Below are 7,078 nucleotides of genomic sequence, written 5' to 3'. Positions count from 1 at the left end.
ATACGGGACGTTCATCCCAGAAAGTCCCATCACAAGAGAGAAACACAAACAAATAAATACAAAAATATGTTTTGTCCGTGTTGAAACGGCTGTATGCCGTAAGGACCTGAAAACCCAATTTCCCTGTACAGGAATACGGATAAGCCGTATGGTTTGACAGGTATGAATATAACAGTTGACGTTTCGGGAAATGGCCCTTCTTCAGAGCACATACATAAGGAGGCCAGCAGAGAGATAGAGTGGACACTTCACTTGTTTAAACTTTCATTATTTGAAAAATGTGTACGAACGGATAGTAAGTTGAAATAAAATGAATTTTAAATAAATCACCAAAAAAAATAACGACGTTTCTAACGCAACACAAGCGCTCATTCAGGTGAAAATGGGGCAAGACAGAGCGAGGGAACACACAGAGGGACATCACGCACACAGAGCACACAGAGAACGGCAAACTGCACGGAGGCAAATACAACAGGAAGATGGGAGACGCGAACTCAACAAACATTCGAAACATAACGCGATGCAAACCAGTCGGCCAACAACACAGTTAGACACTAACCTGGTTGACCGCGTATTTCAAAAGACTGCAAAATTTTGTGTTCATCATCTGGGCTGATTTATTTAAATTTTATTTTATTTCTACATATGTGACTTTACCGAAAGAACCAATGAGTATAGTAATTCCTGCAGTCACGAAAGCTTCAATTCTGGATAGTAAGTTGTTTTCGATTGGAATAATTATGAATAGTTACCTGCTCTTGAGTGACAGCTTAACAACTAATGACTGATGTTAATGCGCATTGTGCAATTTAATTACTGCCGCAGCGTATTAATGTGCAGTGGAATCGAATTGCATTATCTGTTTTTATTACTGATTACTCTAACCCAGGGGCTCGGCAACCAAGCTAAACAGGAGGAGCCAATTTATTTTCGAATTCGGTAAGAAACTCAGTATTTCAAGAGCCGCAATGCACACGAAAACGAGACGGTGGTGGTCCTTTTTAAAGAGCTGAAGGCTACTGACCCCCTTGTCTAAACTATAGACTCTGATTGAATGGCAATCTAGACTATGCAATCTAAATTCAGTGTAATTATAGACCGTGGATTGCAATAACATGTTTCATGCGTGCAACATATTCATCATCAGCTGGTCATGAATATAAGGTTGCCGCTGGATTAAGGTTGATGCTGGATTTTAATGCCTTGCCAAACCGCTGCCACCTGTCACTTCATCTATAAATAAACTATAAACTAAAATATTTTTTAGTTTTTTAGTTTACTAAAATATATCTTTTAGTTTACCAAGACCTGCTGAGCTATATTTCTATTTTTCAGTAGCGACCTGGCCAACAAATGATAACTCAACGAAGTGGCTTATCACGTGGAAATGTATAGCAGCCAAACGCGTGATGTTGATTCATAATGTGGAGGGGAAAATCGGAGGCTAATCCAATGAAACGAAAAAAATCCACGCGACCACGGGGCGAGAGACACAAATATACAGCAGCAGGCGTCAGGGTCGGGATCGACCACCACGACCTCCTGCATGCCAGGCGAGGGAGTTAACATCTCGCCACCACAGCGCCCCTTGCACATGAGCTGCACCTGCACACGAGGTCGTTTCATCGCTACATTTCCACGGTGGATGTACTGTCGGGCATGGTTGTCCCTCCTTTGACTGCCACTTCGTCCTTAGTCTCGACCCCAGGCTATCATTCCTTACCAATTGAAAAAAAAAACACGTAGATCCTTAGACAGGCACCATGTATCGTCGGCTTAATGGGCGATATTAATCCCTTAGATTAAATGTTGGGTTACAGGTGTAGTGACATAAATGATGTCACTACACCTGTAGCGACAGTACCGAGTGAAGAGTGTTACTGTATGTGTGGAGCCTCTCTCTAGCATCAGAGGGGCCGTCCATAAATGACGTCACACACCTACAACAGAGTGCAGCGGCGCATTAAATACGCACTACAATGACAATAGTTTAAAGCTATTTGAAGCATGTTTTATTTGGGGGGGGGGGCAGAGCTTTGTGACGTCATATTTGAGGGGGGGGTCTGACTTTTTGTGACGCCGTGTGACGATGGGCGGGGGGGGGTAAAAAATCGTCCAAAATCGCGTGACGTCATTTATGGACGGCCCCAAAGTAAGTATGCCATGGAAGGGCTCAATAGAAGGCATAGTCCCTGTGGCAGTGAGAGAGAGAGAGTTCGGGTGAGGACGTAACAGTCTGGGTGACCCCGAGAGGGCACGTGACCGGGCGAGGTGGCTAACGACGGCCAAAGAGGAGGTGAGAGGGACACGTGATGTGGGCCCTGAATCTCCGAGAAGGATCTGGAAAGGTCGAGTCCCGAGAGTGATCGGGGCAATTCATCTCTGGGAAGAAATCTGCTGTTCTGGTCCGATTGAGTAGTTATCCCGTCAAGTGTGTACTATATATAGTTAGACGGCCGTCCATAAATGACGTCACGCACCTAGGGGGGGGGTCAGACATTTGTGACGATATGTGACGAGGGGGGGGGGGGATTTGAGAAATCTTTGTCGAACCAGACCTGGATAATTGTATTGACACGAGTTTGGAACGCGTCTTTCTTTCCTAGTGCATCTTTTAATGCGAATAATAACGGTATCCACAGCCGACACACACGCGCGTCAATCACACCCGTCAGCGTCGCCTAACGACAACAGCAGCAGCAGCAGTAACAGAAGCAAATTGCGTTCGGTCGAATTATTTCCGGCGATTTTAATTGATAAAAGGGTGCCAATTTGTCCGGAATTAAACAATAACAAAAAAAAACAACCAACAACCGCGCAGAGCAATTATTGGCGTCCATTATCAATTGGTAAACAAATGTGTGTGTGTGCCTAAAAAGGCCGGTGGGGATTGTGTAGACTCAGCCACCATGAACAAAAACACATGGTCGGGGAAATTTATTAATTTCGAGCATAATTCAAGCGTCTACTTAGGTCATGGAACTAATTAGGCCATTTAACGGCGTTACCGTTTATTAAAATAAAAAAAACACATGCGGTAATTAAACTGAGACAAATTAAGTGCCAAATTACGCACTGCGGGCGGCTGTTAATTGATAAACTTGAACAGGAATCGTGGTTAACAAAACATATTCAGGAATTAAAAGCCGACGTTTATTGGATTGCAGAGGACAATAACAATCTACGGCCCTTTGTTAATCCACTGCTGGATGAAGCCCTCCCCATGCCGTGTCGGTTGATGAGAGTTAGTTTTCAATTGAAGCTTTCGTGACTGCAGGAATTACGTAACTTTGCCGAAAGAACCAAAGAGTATGAGAGTTAGTTTGACCATATATTTCACCTCGCTGGCCGGTAACGGGTTGGTGAATGTGAAAGGTCGAGCAGGCAGCCCAGAACCGGTTCAGACATTACTCGCAACTGGCGTTAGCCGTGGCCAGGACTCTAACTCAGGTCTGCCAGGTTCGTCGTGCCGTATGCCAACTACTGCGCCACCACTCCGATCAAATAGGCGTTGACATAAATTTCGATTTAAAGCTTTCGTGACTGCAGGGATTCATCTTCTTGGTTCTTTCGGTAAAGTCACGTAGAAGGGAAGTAATAAAATAATAAAAATAAAACATAATAATGGCGTTGACATAGTTTGATTAATTCTACGTTTCTTAAGTCCGTCTCATCCAGGGGTCGGCAGCCTTCGGCTCCGGAGTCACCATGCGGCTCTTTAAGAACCACCACCGTCTCGTCGTATTGACCACGTGGCATTGCGATTCTTTAAATAATGATTATTTACAAAAAATGTTTTACCGAATTAGAACAAAGATGGCTCTTCTTGTTATTTTGGTTGCCGACTGCTTGTCGAATACATGCGAACTAATTTCCTGCCGTCAAAATAATAACTGATTCCCTTATATGGGTTCGATACATCACGTCGCAGCTGAAGATTGATACACATGACAAGAAAACTATTTTTTGTCTAGATAAATGACTGACCAACCTGTAATTTGTCTTAAAAACTTGTAAATATATAACATTGAACGTTGGCAGTAATACTTTGTTACGAGCGGACATCACGTATCTTTGGATGTTCAATTATTTTAAAGTTGAATTTCAAAAGACATATTTTAAGTAACGATCCGAATGCATTTCCGATTAACGTGGCGGCCTCTAGTGGCTGGAGAGGTTACGCGAACTCCATAATCGCGTAACATATACGACATAAAAAGACCGACTTTACAAACGAACTACTTTTATGCTTTCATCAGGAGCTTAATAAATACTGTGTAACAAGACAATATTTTTTGTTCCTAGGTAGTAAGTGTTATTTTCTAATTGCTTATGCCTCAAAAGTACAGAAAATGACTATGACTCCCCACAAACTTTGCTTTTGTGACCAGGCCAGTGATGTTTTGAAATGTTCCTATTTTCAATGAGAAAACATGGTGTGCATTTTTATCTTTTCGTTCACATAAAGTCCTGGTCACAAAAGAAAGTTTGTGGGAATCATAGACATTTTCTATACTTTTGAGTCATAAGCAATTAGAAAATAACACTGACTACCCAGGAACAAAAATCGTGTTACATAGCGTAATCAATAGTAACTGATTATTAATCGACGGATCGTTACACCTCTTTGGTGTTCGGATTGTGGTTGGGTTTACACCATGGACCAGCATATCTGAGATCTTGATTTGAAGCTTTTGTGACTGCAGGAATCCATACTCTTTGGTTTTTTCGGTAGAGTCACGTGGGGAGAAAATAAAATAAATCACGACGTTTCGGGCGCAACACAAGCGTCCGTTATCATGTGGGAAAGCATGCTTACCGAAAGATACAAAGAGTAAGGATATCTGGGTTTGAGTCGCGGTCACGGCGAACACCTGATGTGGTCTTAGACACATGCTCTTCATCTCTACCAACCCGCCCTGACCAACGTGGCGAAGTATGGTCAAACAACTCCTGTCACCAACAATGCGTGGCGAGGCCTTCCAGCAGTAGATTGACAAAGGGGTATGGGGCCGTCCATAAATGACGTCACGCGATTTTGGACGATTTTTTACCACCCCCCTCCCATCGTCACATGGCGTCACGGAAAGTCAGATCCCCCCTCAAAGCTCTGCCCCCCCCCCCCAAAAAAAAAACATGCTTCACATCTCTTTAAACTATTGTCATTGTAGTGCGTATTTAATGTGGCTCTGCACTCTGATGTTGTAGGAGAAAACCTTTATTAAAAAGTCTATTTAATGAAGTAGAACGTGTTGTCTATATTTATTTAAAGTTGCGCATTTTGACGTGACGTCACATTTCTCACCCCCCCCCCCCTCGTCACACATCGTCACACATCTTCACAAATGTCTGACCCCCCCCCCCCCCCTAGGTGCGTGACATCATTTATGGAAGGCCCCGATACAGTACGTTTAACTTAATCAACGGTCTGAGCTCTTATTAATTGGTTCTTTCGGTTAAGTCACGTCTAAAGATAAAATAATAAATTAAATTAAATAATAGAATACGACGTTTCGATTGCAACACAAGCAATCATCATCAGGTATAATGAAATAGCGACATAAAATCTAACCAGAAAACTATAGACAGACATATTAGCAGACAGATATCACCAAGATACATAGAGAGAGCAACACAGGTCTGAGCTCTGTAAAATCGGCAAGTGCTTTGATGAAGATTCATAGCATAGCTTTCCGATGTGTGTTCGAGTTTTATCGCGTGTTGTTCGGCATGATGTCCGACGTTTCACTTAACATGCTCGGGATCTTCTCCAGGAACTGAATAGCTCAACGGAACCATATGCAGTGGCAAAGCGAACGATATAATTAGTTTATGACCTCTTTTGGCCAGCAGGTGGCGGTATTGCCATATATAAACTTCAGCCAAAATTTCCCAACCTTTGAGAAAATCCGACCACATTCGAATGAAAAGTTGTCCAAAATAAGTCGCGTGACTTTTACAGCTTTCTAATCACACTTCACCGCGGTCTTCGGTGCGGGTTTGTTGGAGGCGGGGGGTGCATAGCAGTACAGCACGGTAATTCCCTGGTTTACGTCGGGGTATGCGTTCCTAAAAAAGTCGTGACGAATATCAAAACGACGTAAATCAAAGCAATCCACAGGATGGGTGGAGGCGAAGGTTGGGGCCACGGGTCCGAGAAAGAGCGGATGATGCCGTCAGCGGACGTGCAAGCGTGGGGTTGAGGCAGTGCACATCAGGTATTAATAATAAACTCAATCAAGTCTCAAGTCTTAATTTCTATAGCATGATTTCGTGCAAAGGATGCCATTCAAAGTGCTGTACAGATTAACAAAAACACATTGTTAATAGACTTAAGCACAAGAAGAATAAACGCAAATTCCATACAAAACAAAATTGCATTATAATGAATTACTATCGAAGGCATATGAAAAAACAACACTATTAAATTATCTTAAGTAAAAGCAAGTTTAAAAAGGTGAGTTTTTATATTTAAATTAAAACTGCTAAATGATTGTGAAGCCCTCCGTGACGACGTATTTGCGAAACGACGTAAATACGACAATGGATTTTGCTGCACTGCCCACAGCGTCGGCTTGCATTCTATAACAACAACAGTGATGCATGGTGATGGCCCGTCCAAACGTTACCAGGCTCAAACCTGCCTAGCTTCTGAGATGTGACGAGGCGGGGGGGGGGGCATTCATGGTGAGTTCGTCGCGGGCGATTGAACACAACCGTGTGGATTATAACAGCGAAATGGTTACAACGTATTTTTAAGATTTAAAAAAACTTTATTTTACCAGGTAAGGTCCATTGAGCTATATAGCTCTTTTTCAGAAGCTACCTGGCCACAAATAATAGCTCAACAAAGTGGCTTATGTGGAAATGTATAGCAGACAAATACCCTAAACGCATGTTTCTAAATGTGGAGGGAAAATTCTGAGGACCCGGAGAAAAAAACCAACGCGGCCACGGGGAAAAGATGCAAACTCCAAATATCCAGCAGGCGTCAGGGTCGGGATCGAATCCACGACCTCCTGTATATCAGGCGAGGTAGTTAACATCTCGCCACCGTGGCGCCCTGACATGGTCCTAG

This window comes from Lethenteron reissneri, chromosome 11 (assembly GCF_015708825.2).
Source record: "Lethenteron reissneri isolate LAM-NWPU_2019-01 chromosome 11, ASM1570882v1, whole genome shotgun sequence".
NCBI classification, from domain to species: Eukaryota; Metazoa; Chordata; class Hyperoartia; order Petromyzontiformes; family Petromyzontidae; genus Lethenteron; species Lethenteron reissneri.
Note: the sequence above shows the minus strand (reverse complement) of the source record.